The sequence below is a fragment of the Lacerta agilis genome, chromosome 4 (assembly GCF_009819535.1).
Source record: "Lacerta agilis isolate rLacAgi1 chromosome 4, rLacAgi1.pri, whole genome shotgun sequence".
Taxonomy (NCBI): Eukaryota; Metazoa; Chordata; class Lepidosauria; order Squamata; family Lacertidae; genus Lacerta; species Lacerta agilis.
The window spans coordinates 87,227,694-87,247,225 of record NC_046315.1 but is presented as its reverse complement, the minus strand read 5'-3'; positions in this window follow the sequence as shown (position 1 = coordinate 87,247,225).

Here is a 19,532-nt window from a genome sequence, read left to right as displayed (position 1 = left end):
GCGAAAAATTTTTGATTCTGGGACTTTATGCACCAAATGATGGAAAGTCGATTTTTTACAAAAAAATACATGACTTGCTGTTGGACTATTTGGACTATAAGGTAGTTTGCCTTGGAGACTTCAATGGTGCAGTTTCCACATTAATGGATAGATCTCAAAGAACTAAATTAACGAATGATGGGAAACTCCCAAAGACCTTTTTTGAAATGGTGGATAATTTGAATTTGGTGGATTCTTGGAGACTAAAAAACTCCACAGAAACAGAGGCAACTTATTTCAGTGAACCCCAGCAGTCATGGTCGAGGATAGACTACATCTGGATCTCGAATGAATTGGCTCCAAAAATACAAAAGGCAGAAATTGGCCCCAAAACGCTTTCAGACCACAATCCGGTACAGCTAAATTTAAAAATGATTTCCAAGGATTCTTTTAGATGGAGAATGGATGACGCTTTGATGAGAGACACCAAGCTAGTAGAAAGAGCGGTGAAAAAGATGAAAGAATATTTTCAAATTAACTGGAGTTCCGAAGTGGAGAAAAGGATTGCCTGGGATGCAAGTAAAGCGGTAATGAGAGGATTCCTCATAAGTGAAAAAGCAAAAAAGAAGAAACAACAAAATGCAGAAATGGAGAGACTGTTGAAATTAATCAAAGAAAAGGAAAAAGAATTAAGAGGACATCCCAGATGTGTTAAAATACAAAAAGAAATCAAATACTTGCAATCCCAATATGCGAATATCATGAATCAGGATATTGAATGGAAAGTGAAAATGATGAAACAAAGAACATTTGAATCTGCTAATAAATGTGGGAAACTACTAGCTTGGCAATTAAAGAAAAGACAAAAGGCAAATGTCATCAGCAATCTGGTAGTAATTGGAAAAAATGTGGAGAAACCGGAGGAAATCAGATGGTGTTTTCAGAGATTTTATAAGCAACTGTACAAGGAGGAGAAGATAGATGAAGCGGAGATAGACCGATTTCTGGAAAAGAATGGATTGCAAAAAGTCCCAGAGGAAAAACTAATAACTCTCAACCACCCAATATCGACACAAGAGATAGAGGATGCAATAAACAACATGCAATTGGGGAAGGCCCCAGGACCGGATGGATTAACAGCAAAATACTACAAGACATTGAAAGATTGGCTATCGCAGCCGTTAAGAGAAATTTGCAACAAAATACTAGAAGGAGATAGGGCACCAGAGACGTGGAAAGAAGCCTTTATCACACTGATTCCAAAACCAGATACAGATAAGACTCTAATGAAAAATTATCGTCCAATATCCCTTTTGAATGTGGATTACAAAATTTTCGCAAATGTTTTGGCTACAAGGTTGAAAAGAGTGTTGAAAGATTATATACATAGAGACCAAGCAGGTTTCTTACCAGGAAGACAAATAAGTAACAACACGAGAATTATTGTGGATATTTTAGAAAAACTGGAGAGAGACATAAACATAGATGCGGCACTATTGTTTGTTGATGCAGAGAAAGCATTTGACAAAGTATCTTGGATATTTATGAAAAAGAATTTGGAAAAGATGGGAGTTGGAGAAAAATTCTTAAATGGCATTAAGGCCATTTATACAGAACAAAGAGCAAAGGTAATAGTAAACAGTGTGATATCGGAGGAGTTTGAAGTTGAGAAAGGAACAAGACAAGGGTGCCCTATCTCCCCTCTACTTTTTATTACGGTCCTGGAAGTCCTTCTAAATATGATACGAAAAGATAAACAGATAAAAGGAATTAGAGTGGGAGAGAAAGAATATAAATTACGCGCCTTTGCAGACGATTTGATGCTATCCCTGCAGGAACCGGAAAGCAGTGTTCCCAGAGCCTTGGAATTAATTGAACAATTTGGACTTGTAGCTGGCTTCAAATTAAATAAGCAGAAAACCAAAGTTTTAGGTAAAAATTTGAGTGCAGAACAGATTCAAAGAATACAAGAAGGCACTGGCCTCAATTTTGTTAAAACTGTAAAATATCTAGGTATCAATCTCACAACCAAGAATTTGAACCTGTACAAGGACAATTATGAAAAACTGTGGATGGAGATAAAGAAAGATATGGAAATATGGACAAGATTAAAACTGTCGTTAATGGGAAGAATAGCAGTGGTTAAAATGAATGTCCTACCAAGGATGCTGTTTTTATTCCAAGCCATACCAATTTTGGACAAACTGGATTGTTTTAAGAAATGGCAAAAGGACCTATCGAAGTTTATATGGCAGGGCAAAAAGCCTAGAATTAAGTTTAAGATCCTAACAGACTCTAAAGAGAGAGGAGGCTTTGCCCTGCCGGATTTAAGACTTTACTTTGAAGCAGCGGCCTTTTGCTGGTTAAAGGATTGGTTTAAATTAGAGAATGTTGATGTGTTGGACTTGGAAGGACACGACAATATGTTTGGTTGGCATGCATACCTTTGGTATGACAAGGTTAAAATTCACAGAACTTTTAAGACCCATATAGTTAGAAAATCCCTGTATCAGGTCTGGACTAGATATAAGGACCTGTTGGAGAGAAAGACTCCTAGATGGATTTCTCCAGTGGAGGCCAAGGCCTATAAGAGACCGAACATGTCTGCAAATTGGTTAAGATATATGGACATATTGCAGCAGGAAGGGGACTCATTTAAGCTAAAAAGCTACGACCAAGTGAAAAGTCAGGTCCCCGATTGGCTGCAATATCATCAGGAGTACGAAACATTTAAAATGGACAAAAAAGTTGGTTTTCAAGTAGAAAAATCAAAACTGGAAACAGAACTGATAGAATCGAACTTTAAGAACCTTTCCAAAATGTATAATCTTTTGCTAGAGTGGCATACGAAAGATGAACTGGTTAAATCATCAATGATAGATTGGGCGAAAGATGTTGGACATAATATCATGATGGATGACTGGGAGAGATTGTGGCAGAAAGGTATCAAATTTACTGCTTGTCATAGTTTAAGAGAAAATATAATGAAAATGGTTTATAGATGGTATTTGACACCAGTTAAGATAGCTAAGATGAACACCAAAATGTCAGATGTATGTTGGAAATGTAAACATGCGAAAGGTACCTTTTTTCATATGTGGTGGTTGTGCCCAGCGGTAAATGCTTTCTGGGATAAGATTTATAATGAGCTTAAGAAGGTAATGAAAGTTACCTTTTGTAAGAAACCAGAGGCATTTCTTCTGAGCATAACCAATGAAGAGATACCCAGTCAGGATAGAGTGTTTTTTATGTATGCCACAACAGCAGCTAGAATCTTATTGGCAAGAACATGGAAAGGTGAAGAGATACCAACGGTGGAAGAATGGCAGATGAAGATGATGGACTATATGGAACTCGCAGAACTGACCGCCAGAATCCGGGACCAGAGGGAGGAGAAGGTGTCACAGGATTGGAAAAAATTTAAAGATTATTTAGTTAAATCAGTTAAATTGAATATTTGAGCAGAATTAAATAGAATATCGGCTTTAGTAGGTTTATGTTAGATAAAATTGTTAAGAGGAATTTTTTGTGCGAATGACTTATTTGTTAAAAATGCGTTAAGATTTGATGCTAAGACAAGATTTATAGTTGATTAGGTATTTGATTAAGTAAAGTTAAGCATATTAAAAATTTGGGCAAATGTTAATTGAATAAGATATAAAGCTACCTAGAAGATATATATGATTTTGAAGACAGTGGAGGGAATGGGGGAAGTCCCCAAACAGAGAAGATAGAAATAAGGAAAGTATGAAGATAAGTGTTAGCTTAAGGTCTGTATAAGTTTCTTTTTCTTTTTATTGTTATTGTTTGATTGCGTTTATGTAGTGTGTTTTTATGGTGTTAATGTTAGTGTTTATGTTATGTTTTTCTTTTGTTTTAATGGAAAATAATAAAAATCTTATTAAAAAAAAAAAAAAGAAAGTGGTATGGCTCAATCATATTACCGTAATCTGATTCTGAATAGGACCTTTTCTACATTGATAAGGCCTCTATTTACTTATTATTCTGCTGATACAACAGTGCCTAAAGCCCTCTCTGCTACGAGTTGTACCTGTGTATCGTGAGAGAAATACATTTAAAATATTTTTTTTTAAAGTTGTGTGTATGTGTGTGTGTAAGAGAGGTTTAGGACTCTGGTTAGAGACAGTTGTGCTATATTCTAATACTCACCACAAAATTGTAATTAATAAATCTTTTGGATCAACAGTCAATTATAAAAATGTTTGTAGACATACATTTTCCCCAACTGTCATTTATTAAATATCTGCCTACTATCATTCCAAAATGACATTTTAAAATCTCTCTCTCTCCCCCCTCTCTCTCTCTCTCTCTCTCTCTCTCTCTCTCTCTCTTATCCCCTGCAAGAACAAATGAACAAACCCTATAGGAGCATATGAACAGACAGATGGAGAATCATTCCTCTCTAGAAAAAGTGACACCAGTTCCTGTGGAAGGCCAGCTGAAAAACACTCCAAATAGCTTCACAGGCTATTTGTGGTATGCAGATGACAGTTTTGAAAACATAAGATTAAAGTACACATCAAATGCCAGGCTTCTTTGTTAATAGGGGAATCAAAAAGATGTGTAGTGTATCCTAAGTACTGCTACCTTAATTTTAAAAATAAACTCATCAAGTTTATGTGGCTTCAAACACAGTCTTGGAAGTATGAATGAATACCATGACCACATGCCTGGACCACATAACACCGGCCCTGAGAGATCTACATTGGCTCTCCCAGTATGTTTCCGAGCACAATTCAAAGTGTTGGTACTGACCTTTAAAGCCCTAAACGGCCTCAGCCCAGTATACCTGAAGGAGCGTCTCCACCCCCATCGTTCAGCCCGGACACTGAGATCCAACGCCGAGGGCCTTCTGGCAGTTCTCTCACTGCGAGAAGCAAAGCTACAGGGAACCAGGCAGAGGGCCTTCTCGGTAGTGGCACCCGTCCTGTGGAACGCCCTCCCATCAGAGGTCAAAGAGATAAGCAACTACTTGACATTCAGAAAATACCTGAGGGCAGCCCTGTTTAGGGAAGTTTTTAATCTGTGACATTTTAATGTATTTTAATATTTGTTGGAAGCCGCCCAGAGTGGCTTGGGGGACCTAGCCAGATGGGCAGGGTACAAATAAAATAACAACAACAACAACAACAACAACAACAACAACAACAACAACAATTGCTTTACAAAAACAGCTCTTCTCAAATGCAACAATTGGCGCTCTTGCAATTACTTTGTAAACTTCTGCAGAAATGAGACTGCGAAGACTTTCTTTGGAGGAAAAAAAAAAAACACACACACACACACACACACACACACACTCAGTGTAATGTTGGGGCATCCAGTCATAAAAGCCTCATTTAGCAGTGTAACACTATCAGTGCAATCCTATGTATCTATTCAGAAGTAAATCCTACTGAGGTCACTGGGGCTTACTCCCAGGTAAACAGGTATAGGATTTCAGCCTACATAAACACAGCCCTATGTTCTGACTACTATTTCCCCAAAATCAATTGACATCAAGTTATTTTGAGCTTCTATTAGGATGTTGCTTTGGCCACCTCATAAGAAGAGAAGACTTCCTAGAAAAGTCCCTGATGTTGGGAAAGATGGAGGGCACAAGGAGAAGGGGGCGACAGAGGATGAGATGGTTGGACAGTGTTCTTGAAGCTACTAACATGAGTTTGGCCAAACTGCGGGAGGCAGTGGAGGATAGGGGGCCTGGCGTGCTCTGGTCCATGGGGTCACGAAGAGTCGGACACGACTGAATGACTGAACAACAAATGATGTTGCTGATGGCAGAGAGATCACTGGGTTCCACCATAACTTACTGGGACTACTGTGGCATAGAAGATTAGCTCTGTAACGAGACTCAAAGTGTTTCAGCCAGAGCTTATTTTTATCTTATTGTTCACAACTTTGATAGCCTCAGGCTAGGAAGTGGTTCATAAAAATGCAAAATAAATAAATAAACTCCTGGGAACCCAAGGCTGAAGAACACTGATAGGTTTGCTGGGTTAGGTGCGAGTTCTTAAGACCACCTCTGCCATTTATTTTACTTAAGCCCAGCTCTTTCTGCCATGGATAGCGAGGAATAATCTCCTTACCCTTTGTGGCAATGGAATGATCATAGAAAATTTCACTAATTAATAGGAGCAGCTCAGGTTAATTAAGTAGACATTTGCCCAAATTGAGGGAGCCACTTAACCTGCTTCACGGCTACTTCAATTGTTATAAATATCCCCCTCTCTGAAGCATCATCCCCCATTGTAAATTTGACCACATTATCAGGCGCAAGTACAAATATTTCTGACTCTTAAAACCCTGGAAACCCTCAGACATCCTTTTAAATATAGACCTAATGTATTAGCAGACTCCCATTCATTTGCTTGATTTTTATTTTATTTTTTAGATTTTATTACCCCCTTCAACACAAATTGAGTTCAATTTGATACTGAGAAAACAATTACATTGGAAAAGGTTAACAATACAATAGCTTGAAAAAAATAGCCATTAATAGTAAATTTTGCTATATTAATTTGTTCTTTTAAATAGCATACTCGGATCGGCATTTCTGTGCAGTGCCCCTGAGCACCTCATTTCCAATTATGCTAATGCATCGGCATTATCTCCCTTGTCCTCAATGTAACTGAAGTCCTGAGAGTAAATATTTATTCAACCTGAGTGTTGCTTTTTGTGCTAAGGGTCTGTTTGCTGTTGTTTTATTCATTTTGGAAGAACTGGAATGTTGACCAGTATCAAAAGCTATCAAAAAGAAAGGATCAAAAGTATAAATGTATAATGGCTATGAGTTTGGAAGTTGCATGTGACAAGAAGAAGAAGAAGAAGAAGAAGAAGAAGAAGAAGAAAGAAGAAGAAGAAGAGGAGGAGGAGGGAGGAGGAGGAGGAAGAGGAGGAGGAGGAGTTTGGATTTGATATCCCGCTTTATCACTCTGTGAGGTGAGTAGGGCTGAGAGACTTCAGAGAAGTGTGACTAGCCCAAGGTCACCCAGCAGCTGCATGTGGAAGAGCGGGGAAGCAAACCCAGTTCACCAGATTACAAGTCTACCGCTCTTAACCACTACACCACACTGTCTCGCAGAAGAAGAAGAAGAAGAAGAAGAAGAAGAAGAAGAAGAAGAAGAAGAAGAAGAAGAAGAAGAAGAAGAAGAAGAAGAAGTGCTATTTTTCTAGAAAAAGGTGCCAGAGCAGACCTCTAGTGAGCTATGAATGAAGACAAAAAAGCCCTGGTAATGATGATGGTGTTGATACAGAACAGTGCAAAACAACAACAACAACAACAACAACAACAACAACAACAACAACAACAACAACAACATACTTATGCTGGTCTGGGGCATGTGTCCATCTACTTAGCTTTCCAGGCCATGCCTCACTCCCACCTGCTGCCAAACATGTGAGCAGGAGTGAGACCCATTGGTAGGATCCCCAGTAAGGTAAAAAAAAAAAAAGAAAGAAAGAAAAAAAAAAGGAAAGGATCCCTGGATGGTTAAGTCCAGTCAAAGGTGACTATGGGGTAGCAGTGCTCATCTTGCTTTCAGGCCGAGGGAGCCAGCGTTTGTCCACAGACAGCTTTCCGGGTATGTGGCCAGCATGACTAAACCGCTTCTGGGCCATGGAACACTGCGACTAGTGCCAGAGTGCATGGAAACACTGTTTACCTTCCTGCCACAGCCGTACCTATTTATCTACTTGCACTTGCGTGCTTTTGAACTGCTAGGTTGGCAGGAGCTGGGACCGAATAATGGGAGCTCACCCCATCATGGGGATTCAAACTGCCGACCTTCTGATTGGCAAGCCCAAGAGGCTCAGTGGTTTAGACCACAGCATCACCCGCATCCCCAGCAGCAGCAGAAGCCAATAGAAGACCTCAAAATAAGACGCTCTGATGATGAGGAATGGGTGAAACTGAAGTGGCCCAGAATCCGTTGGATATATTGGACCCTACGTTTGTCTTAGTACTGGAATGCAACAGCACTTGGCCCACTCTCCAGTCCCAATAATTCCACATGCCCAGAGGTGTAGGGGGGGGGAGAGAGGATGGTGGCCCCAGGAGCAAAATTATGACAGGAGTGTAACAAGGTGTCCCCCCTAAAAAAAAAAAAAAAAGGCTCACTGTTGAACTTCTGCCATCTTCTGGAGCCACGAGGAGTTAAGCTACGTCTGGGCTGGGCCTTGTGGGTGGTGCCTCCTTCTGGTCAGCCACTTGTGCTTTATCTTTGGGCTGGCTGAGAGGTGAGGGCTTGCCTCGCCTGTCAGGTGGCTATGATGAAGGCGGCAGGGGCTGGGGAGAACTGGGCGCCGGTGGGAGCAGTGTCCAAGGCCTAGTCCGGGAAGGAGGAGCCTGCTCCTGTGAAGAAGGAGGAGGAGAATACCGTGTGAAGAATGCAGATCACATTTGCTTGACCGGTTTCCATTTCTGACCACAGGAGAACATATGAACTGCAGTCATCTCTGCTTCCTTTTCCATTTTCTTTGGAGTCCTCTGACATCCTGGACCACAGCAAGGTAATTCAGAAATGTATGAATCTAACATTTACATACCAGCATATGTGTTCCGGCTCGTATATTTGCCAAAGGCAAGGAGTACATGGGCTTCATCTGCAAATCAAATCAGCTCTGTTTGTTTGTTGGAATGCTGTTTTGATCATTGACACTGGGTCAGCCGCAATGTAATTCACAAGGATGTAATCCACTAGGCACTGTAGAGAGAACAAAGCTGAGAGACTAACACTCTAAATCAACGTAGATGGTATTTCTATTACTCTGTACTTTCCCCCTTTTTTGTTAAGTAGCTGAGTGAGTCAATGTTAATCTTGCCTTCTGCGTGCCGCAATTCTTACGCAATTGCCTGAATTGCTGGGATGGAAATTAAAATAAAATGTACAAGCTGACACAGAAGAAACACACACAAAAAGGACAACTTCTTTGCCATGTTCCTGAATTTGGCCAATGCAACTTGACAATGTCAAAGCTGAAAGAATATTTAATCAATGTGAGTATTTAAGGGAGAGAGAGAGAGAGCTTGAGCCTGAGCTGCCAATTTCAACTAATCACAGATGTATTATGTTGAAATCCACAGTAGAGAAATTACCTGTGCAAAGCAACTTCTGATGTGACTGACAAGGAAGGAGAAAGCTGCAAGCGCAGAGTGCCACTTAGGCTATTAATAGGAATGACATGGACAAAGGGAAAAAGATAACAATAGATGCTGACATTGCATAACATGAGCCGTGAATCAATTTGCACTTACACTCGCCTCTTTGAAAGGACATCCATCTGATCCTATGATTAACTGTGCCACAATCTGCAAGTGAAACAAAACGGGGGGACATTTCAATTTCATCTCTTTTGGAACTTCTAATAAGATGCATAACAAATAATCAAGTGTAATCTCCTTCATGCTGCGCCTAGTGTGTCCATTTAGGTAGTTCAGCTTTGTTTGCTTGTTTTGCTTTTTAAACAAAACAAAAAAGTCATAAATTAGGAGGCCATTTTAGATTGCGTACCACATTTGCATCCATTCCTTTCAGCGATGCATATCCATTCTTACCCTCACAACTACATTGTAGAGGGGCAAATTTACCTCATGAGAACTCAGAATTTTCTTATTAAATAAGAAAAGGTTTCACTTTCCCCAAGGTTTCGTAAGTATACTTGCTTTTTATGCATGCAGAACCATGAGCAAGACAGATGTTGAACAAAGAAAGGAAAGGATAGAGGCGATATTAATTAGTGTTTCTGTCAGCAGACTCTCCATCTCTCTTCCCCCTGCCTTTTCCTTCCTCCACTTTTTTTTTAAAAATGTTTTGCTGCATTAAGCGGTGGCAGAACTGCCAGTCTCTACCCTTCTCGGAGGAGCATTACATTGTACCAGAGTGAGACCTTGTGAGCAAGGCAGCCCATGAGAATTCCTGTGCTGTTGCCATTTTGCAGTAGCACTTAGAAATTATGTTTCTCCCCCACCAATAATTTTGTTGGTTTTCATGTAAATACAAGAACGACATATAACTACAGTGACCCGTCCAGTGGTACATTCTCATTACACAGCAATATGTTTATTTATGCATTGTCAATTCAAGTATCTTCTCCACAGAGATTCTTGTGTTGTTGTTGTTGTAATAAAAGTATCTTCTGTCTCGTTTATAAAGGAAAAGATTGGAAGCCAAGTCTCGCCAAAAGTGCCTGCCTTTGAAGTGCCTTTAATTACCTTTCTGTGGCGAGTAAGGCATTCCGATAGAGCCACATTTCAAATATTATTTACCCAGATGTCAATGGGGACTTCTATAGGTTGTTTCTAGTATTTGACTATTGTTAATTCAGGTGCTGATAATAAGGGGGGGAATCAAAGTCTCTGCTTTTAAGGTTATTGTTTCAATTTGAGTCTGATGATAACTAGGCAAGAGCTGGATTGGGTGGAAGGGATTGCTGCATAATTATGGAAATACAGTAGTGTGAAACACTATTAAAGGAGTATACCATCATGCAACTCCACCATGCATGAAAATATGAGCCTCTCTCCCCATAGCCTTCCCAGCATAGGAAATTATGTTTAAAACTGGTTAAAAAATTAAAGTTGATTTGAAGGGATGATGTGAATTGTAGTCCAAAGACAGCTGGAGACCCAGGTTTGGGAAACACTGGTTTAGAACAAGGTGAGGGGAACCCAAGGATCTCCAGATGTTGATGAGCTAGAGCTGCCATCATCTCTGGCCATTGTTCATACTAGAGGAGGAGGAGGAGGAGGAGGAGGAGGAGGAGGAGGAGGAAGAGGAGGAGTAGTTTGGATTTGATATCCCGCTTTATCACTACCCGAAGGAGTCTCAAAGCGGCTAACATTCTCCTTTCCCTTCCTCCCCCACAACAAACACTCTGTGTGGTGAGTGGGGCTGAGAGACTTCAGAGAAGTGTGACTAGCCCAAGGTCACCCAGCAGCTGCATGTGGAGGAGCGGGGAATCGAAGCTAGTTCACCAGATTACGAGTCCACCGCTCTTAACCACTACACCACACTGGGGTTGATGGGAGTTGTAGCTCATCAACATCTGGAGGTCAAGGGTTTCCCACACCTGGCTTAGATGGGGCAGGGCTCTCACATGGCATGCACAGCTCTGTCCTCAAGTGCCTCAACACTTGTTCATGTCCTCTAGCATCTGCCACCTCAGGCAGCTGCCTTCCTTTGCCTAATGTTAGGGCTCTGTGCATTAAATGAGAGTGCAGCCAGGATGTGTGCCCAGAATATTCCCAGACTTCCCATGACTTCCACAGCAAACAAGTCAATGTAAAAAGGATCGTCTGAAGGCAGACCATTTAAAGGCAGTATTTTATGCTACTAAAACAGTCGTGGGGTACAAATTATACCTGAATTTTCTTTTTCTTTTACTCTTCAACATCAAAGGAGATGTTGCTATCATCCCTGAGATGACATATTTTAACCTGACAGCAAAATTGTTCTTTCAGTAGCGAAATCACTAATGTGAAGAGAGAGTGAAAAACATTCTTTCTGAAAAGCAGTTTGCTGAAACTTTTAAGAATCTGATGTTCTTTTGTTAACAACTGACCACTTGAAACCACCTTATTTCCAGAATAGAGATATGCCGTTTGACTAAATCATCTGTACATCATCTCAAAATTATGTTTCAATAATCTGCCAATTCACACTATCTAGTTTGGCTCCAACACTTCCTCGGGGAAAAGTTGGGAGATAAAATTAAAAAGCAGTGTTCAGTGTCTTATGGGATTCAGATTTTAAATTATTAGATAACAAAAAGAAATTACTTTTGAAAGAGCAATTTTTGTGGGTTGCTCGGATCTTGATAGCAGAAAATTAAAAAAAAAAAAAACAGTTGGGGTTTACCACAATAAATTACCTTTGAACCTCAGAGGAATATCATAAATATAGCTTTAATTATGTCCACTGTCTGATAGAGTCTTGATAAGGTTTGTTGCAGTATCAAAAAGAGAAAGAGGAAAGAACAGTCCCTTACACAACATAGGCAGAACAGTAGTTATTGAAATTTACAACCTATATGGGAGTCTAGCATATGTCTGATTTATTTCTACTGCTTTTATCCATCAGTGATACATGGTTCATGGGGGAAATTTCATCCTACTCATTTGATATCTGATTTCATTGAAACACCAAAGTATTGTGTATAATAACAGGAGAATGGATAACTTCTGTTGCTTGGTAACATCACATAAAAGCTAAGTTGATGGCATAAAAAATCAGAACACTGTTGACTGATAATAATGTATTTCCAAATATATTTGGAGTGTATGTGTTTTTCTCCGTATAGAAAACATATGCTCTTAATATGCTGCTTCAGAAAGCACTTTAACTCCAGCATGCGACAGAATATCACTGAAAAATCACTGAAAACCATAGAGGACAAGAGCTCGCGGGTAGAGTCTAAATATATATATGCAAACATCATTGTTCACTTGGTGCTTTTTCTCCCACCCCCACCATAAAACACATCACTGCCTGGAAAACTATATTGTAACATTAATTCCCAAGCTACCTTTTGTCCCTTGTAAAATAAAATAAAAAGTATAGCTCTCCTGGACATCAACCAACTTAACCAACCCTCTAGCCTTGCTCTGCCATTTCTGGCCCAGTTATAAGATTTTACTTCTTGCTGGACTTTGAAGCAAGTGACACATTGTGCCCATTTATTATTTATTTTTGAAAGTATTTATATGCCACCTTCTCACAAAATATCAGGTGAGTGTAGATCTACACACACACACACACACACACACACACACACACACACACACATATATATATATATATATGAAAAAGGACCCCTGGATGGCCAAGTCCAGTCAAAGGCGACTATGGGGTTCCGGTGCTCATCTCGCTTTCAGGACGAGGGAGCCGGCATTTGTCCACAGGCAGCTTTCCGGGTCGTGCGGCTAGCAGGACTAAACCACTTCTGGCGCAACGGGACACCGTGACGGAAACCAGAGCGCACGGAAACGCCGTTTGCCTTCCCGCCGCAGCAGTACCTATTTATCTACTTGAACTGGTGTGCTTTCGAACTGCTAGGTTGGCAGGAGCTGGGACAGAGCAACGGGAGCTCACCCTGTCGCGGGGATTCGAACCACTGACCTTCTGAACGGCAAGCCCAAGAGGTTCAGTGGTTTAGACCACAGCACCACGCGGACAGATAACAGAACAAAGGAATGCAACCAATAACAGAAACTCTGTGGCATATTCTCCTGGAGGGCACTACTACATTGTGACAAAGGTGTCATTATAAAGAAGATTTCCATGCCAATAACCAGAGAAATAGAATAGTGGGCAATGAAGCAGCTCCTGTGTGAAACTCAATTATGCTCTTGCCTTGGTTCACCTCCTACTGCTCTTTGGCTCTCTCTATTCCCCGTTGCAGCTTACTTGGAGGTGACCTTCTGTTGTCATACTTGCTTCACTCGTGAAGAAGCACAGGATTCTTTAGGGTCAAACAGTTGCTAAAATTCCCATTTGATAAATGAAGAAGTGAACGTAGAATGCATCTACTCCAGCAACACCAACTCAAACTGATCAGTTGTGCACACAGTGCCAGATTTACGTATAAGCTAAACAAGCTATAGCTTAGGGTCGTCGTCCCCCCCAAAAAAAATTAAAGGGAAAAAACTGGATGTACATTTCCTAAATATAAGATAAAAAATAAATAAAATAAAATTACTTTCATAACATACATATTTTGTTATGTACAAATGGCTTTAGATACCTATTAGGTCCATAATTACCATGTAGCATATATTGAACACAAAAAGCAGCGACAATTTGTTGTTGACAATGAACAGCTGGACATATAAAGGGCCCTATTACCTTCAGTAGCTTAGGGCCTCATTAAACCTAAATCCGGCCCTGTGTGCACATCACATATGAAAATCTCCCCTATGTTACGTTATGTTGTGTTGTGTTGTGTTGTGATGTGATGTTGTTATGTTATGTTTCATTACTCATAGAAATGACTCAAGGTGACTTAGAGACACAGTAAAAATACTATTCCAGAAGACATCTGAAGGCATCAGGGAAGTTTTAAATGGCTGTTACTTTGTTGTGTTTTCAATATTTTGTTGGGAGCCACCCAAAGGGGTTGGGGTGGCATATATGTAATGAAATTGTTGTTGATGGTGCTGCTGCTACTACTACTGCTACTACTATTTAAAAAACCACTTCCAATTATAGGCCAAAAGCCTGGATAAGAAAGGAAAGTTTTTGCCTAGCACCGAAAAAGTTTTGCTTTGGTCTCAAGCTGGGTGGAAAACCAGCAGAATTCCTAATCTGTCTCAATAGCTGAACATCAGGTACAGACACTCTAGATCTCAGCTCAAGTGGATAGGAAACCTGGAGTGAGGGATGGCATTTCTATAGACCACAACAAACTTCAACCCACCCACCTGTCAATTCTGCTCTGGTGCTGCACCAAGTACCCAGGTGGGAATGGCTGGCTGAGGCCAACTCCACCCTTCTCACGCACATACCTGTAGGTCTTGGGAATACAAACCAGCCCTGTATCTAGTCCAGGATATTGTTCTCACAGGGGTTCACCAGATGCCCAGAAGAAGCCCACAAGCAAGGCACAAGTGCAGTAGAATTATTCTTCTCATGTTCCCCAGAATACTACCTCTCATCCTGAAAATAATATAATTGCTATGAGTAGTAGCCATTGATGCCTACTAGATTATCTCTGTAGGAATCCAAGGAAATCACACACCAATGCAGGCAGATGGATTCTTCATATTTCAGTAGCTATTAGCACTATCTCTCCTTATAGGAACAGGAATGATCACATGGATATGGTAAGCAAAGATGTACCTTTCTGTTAAAGGATTATCACTTCTGTTTGAGGTCCAGCCTAGCATCCAGATAAACTTCTCTGAAGGTAAGAGTCCACATTCATGGTTAGGTGAGCAACATGACACCACTTCAATGTAGCCATCTCAGTAGTTTCCAGAGCATTCTATTATTTAGTCACTCCAAATTTTGGAATCCGAAAGCTAGCAGCAGCAGCAGCAGCAGCAGCCTACGAAAGAGCAGAGAAAGGGTATTATAATTCACTGGTATTAATTGTCTGGAGAAGAGGTTTAAAAACATAACCCCTTCCCCTAAGGGATAAATAGTTATTACAACGTGAAAGAACAGGATCCTAAATTATGGCCATGCAGTCACAAAAGTAACACTGAATTGCAATTTCCCTTATAAATCTCTAGTTTTCCAGGTTTATAACCTGATCATAAAATTTTGCTTGGGGCTAAACCATGTTGCACAAGCTCTGCAATTACAGGTGAAAAGGAACGAGGCTGGTTCAGTTTAAGAAAAAAACAGGTATTTAAAAATCCCACCAGTGTGTAATGCACATCGCATACATAAATGAGATGGGTAAATGCTACACACCCTTTAATACACCCTTGATTTTTTTTTTTTAAAAAAAAGACACAGTGTGGTGTAGTGGTTAAGAGTGGCAGACGCGTAATCTGGTGAACCGGGTTCGGGTCCCCGCTCCTCCACATGCAGCTGCTGGGTGACCTTGAGCTAGTCACACTTCTCTGAAGTCTCTCAGCCCCACTCACCTCACAGAGTGTTTGTTGTGGGGGAGGAAGGGAAAGGAGAATGTTAGCCGCTTTGAGACTCCCTCGGGTAGTGATAAAGTGGGATATCAAATCCAAACTCTTCTTCTTCTTCTTCTTCTTCTTCTTCTTCTTTCCTTAGTCAGAGGCCTTTAATAATGGTCAACAAATTATATTGCAAAGATTCAATGGCACTATTTGGATTCTGTACAATATGGGGTTGATGCATGCACTCACCTAGGTGAAAAAAACCACTTTGCATGGCAGGAGAACTAGAACTGTACGTTTGTGCTGTCTTCCCTGCCCTTTTGGCAGGGAGGGCTGTTCACGCTCTCCTTTCTGCTCTACATCTCTGTAATATTTGCTAAGATAGCCACAGAGAAATGATGCATGGGATGGCTACTTGTTCAACCTTCCTTCTTTTATCCTAGCCTTTGGGCACCTTGGCTGGTACCCAAAGCCTCAGTCCTGCATACAGTGGTACACTGGAACAGGAACCCAGGAGACCATCAGCAGATGCTCAACCATGCTGACCCTTGGTACTAGCTCTGTCCAAGCTGTCCTCTGGGAACCTGCTGAACAAGTGCCTATCTGCTTCCAATATGTTGTCTTGAATTATTTGAAACTAGATAGACATTAAGCCCGTTAAATTAACGGGCGCTAGAACATATGTGGTCTATGGTATAGATCACACCAGAGCTGACTGAGCGGCTCTCGCTTATCTCGTTTTTTTTTTCTTCTAACAACGCGAGAGCCGCATGACGTAGCCAGCACTGCACATAGCGTCCCTGTTGCCCTAGCAACATCGGGAACATGCGCAGAGCTGACCAAGCAGCTCTCGCTTGACATCGCTCGCCCGCCGCCACTTGTAACGGCCGCTGCCGCTTAGAAGTAAGTCCACGCGAGCGCGCACCCACCGCGTGCCCGCGCACACCCGCCGCTTCAACAGTTTCGCCCAGCCGCCTGAAGTCTCTGCGCTCCAAGTCCCAACGGCTGTCCGTGGGGCACATGCGCAGTAGCGCAATCCCACGGACACAGGGACTGGACGCAGAGACACTTGCACTTTGTTATAGTGGATAAAGGCACTATTACAAAGGCACACAAAGTCTCCAATGCTTTCTCATCCAAAGGAAACTAGCACAATGTCATCCATAGCAATTGTGCTGCGCTGCCCCGAGAATGTCTCATGACCTGGGGTGCATGTAAAATAGGTCTTGGGAAACAGATCATGTCGCCTGTGAGCTAGTGTGATTGAACCAAGATGGAGCAAATAACAGCAGTCCCACAATCAATCAGAACATCCTAACATAGAAGGCTGGAAATCACAGCAGTGATTTGCAGGGGAAAATAAGGCAACAGTGAAAGTCAGAGCCTTAATTGATCAGCTTCTAAAGGAGAATCACCTGCAGAGCACGCAGTCGGGGGTTCTGATAAAGTCTATCACCAGGACAAACTGTTGACACTCCAAGGCTGAGAATTAGGAGGCTTTAGCCGTCCAGAAACCTAGCAATGAGAGAGAGGAAAAAGTTGAAGGAACAGTTCCAGGAATAGGAAGGAGCACGTTTTCCTGGGGGGAAGTGGTGGGACAAGAGGAAGTCTCCACCTTCCACTGGATTGCATTAAAGGTGGGTCTCGGGTCTGAAACAGTTGAAATATGCTGCCCTAGAAGGTTGGGCTGGCGAGAAATGACAATTCAGCCAATGTGCATTAAATTAACCCAGTACTTTGAGAAGAAACATTTCACTGAACACCCACCATTGTTCCCTGCATTAATTTATGGACTGCTTCACTAATTTAACCCTAGCAAACAAGGATCGCTTGGGGTGTGGCTAACAGCTTGGGAAAGAAGGATGAATGGGAAACCTAGCTTTGTCTGGTTGCCTAGGCAATACAGTGTAACTGTGTTCCCTGTAGCTGCTCCTGTCTGCAGGAGACCAAGGAGAGAAGTTTGCAAATTGCAATGCACTCCAAGGCAGCCAGGTTGGCAAAGAATTGACTGCAGAGATTCAGAATTGCCATGTTTACTTGGAAGCAATACAAGTACATTTGCTCCTAAGTAAACACAGTTTATATTGTGGCTCATGATGCATTTTATTGAAGAAAAAACATGTTCAAAGGGTTAGGCCAGTCCCCCAGTTGAATACACATGGGAGTAAATGTTTCCATGCACTTTGCAGCAGGATGACATTTTAATAAATAAATTTATTAAAGGCAGAGTAAGTCAAATTCCCAATCCACTAGAGGAGACTTAGCTAGACAGAGGGAATTGGATGAGGCAGGGGTATCTCTGTTTAGCCCTGTCTGGCTCTGCTGACCTCTGCTAGCAGGAGATTCCTGCCAGTAAGAAACACCTCATTCCTCCCAGCCAAATGGTGATAGCCAGCAGAAAACCCTAAAATGGGTTGTTGGGGGGAATGGGGCACAGGCAGGGTTGGCAAATTTTCCTGTCCCCTCCCTACCTTCTGCCCTGTACCCATCAAGCCTTCCCACTGATGGCAAGGGTTTTGGATTGCACTCTACAGCATGGGCAGTTTTGCGATTGTTGAGTTTGAGGGACTTCTGGTTCCTCTTTCCTTTTTTGTATTAAAGATCAAAGACACTCTGGTCAGGCTCAAAATCTCTGCACATCTACAGGGTGCTTTTTGCTCAAATGCTCAAAGTGGCCAACAGGTTGATGGTGTGGCATGGACTTGGCCTCCCTTGTTTTTTGGAGTTGTGTTGGAAGTTGAGGGCCAACCTGCCTCACTTTGTCACTGCGTGTGTGTTGTTCCCATTGTTCTAGATGCATTTTGCAACAGGGAATTTGATTAGCGCGAGCAGTAGGTTAAATGATCAAGTGAGCTCTGGGTGCAGTACTGCGCCTAAGATTTCATATTAAATCTGCAGAGTGGAAGGAAAGGAGGACCTTTTTCTGCCTCCCCACTTCCAGCTGCTCTCTGAAGACCGGAGAAGAGACCCTCTTAAGAATATCAGGGGGGTGGCCAGGAGAAGGACTAGACCATGTGAAAAATGAACATAATATTTTAGCTGCAGTTCATTCATTTTCAGCTTTGTATTCTTCTTATTTAAAAAGTATGCCTAGACATTCCAGTGTTGCACCCATAACCTAGGTTTAAGGTGCCATTTAGCTCCTATCTTTCATATCTCAGCTCTGAACACTGATCTTCACCATCTCTCAACCCATAGCAAGTTTAGAACGGAGATGAGGAACCTGTGCCTTCAGATGTTGTTGGACTGCGGTTCTTATCATCCCTGACTGTTGACCACAGCATCTCCAGCTGATGGCATTTGGAGCCCAGTAACAACTTGGAGAGTCACCGGTTCCCCATTCCTGCTCTAGAAGCACATGCTTGTGACTTCAACTAAAGAAGTCCAGCTACTCCTGGAGGCTGAGTCTGGCGGATCACTTGAGCTCAGGAGTTTGGGGCTGCTGTGGGCTATGCCGACCGGGTGTCCGCACTAAGTTCGGCATCAATATGGTGAGCCCTGGGGAGCCGAGGCATGCCAGGTTGCCCAAGGAGGGGTGAACTGGCCCAGGTAGGAGATGGAGCAGGTCAAAACTCCTGTGCTGATCAGTAGTGGGACTGCGCCTATGGGCAACACAGTGAAACCCAGACTCTTAAATAAATAAATACTAAAGAGCTTTAGAACTAATGGCTCATAGAAGGCATATGTGTGGTTGAACATTAGCTTGTGAGAGGAAGAAGGATAATCTTTGCCATAGGCCTAAGCCACACGGTAGGTCACTCTTTTGTTTTTAAGTCTTTCTGCCTGGTTAAGGGGTTATAGCCACTTTGTACCCAAGTGTGATATGGCAAAGCTACTCTTAACTCCCTCTTTCGGTTCCACTCTTTCATTTTTTCAGACAGTGCCCGTCTGATGACTGCATATGTCTTTGTTTTTGTGTACATTTAGTAAATTAAGAATGCCATTTATGAAACACAAA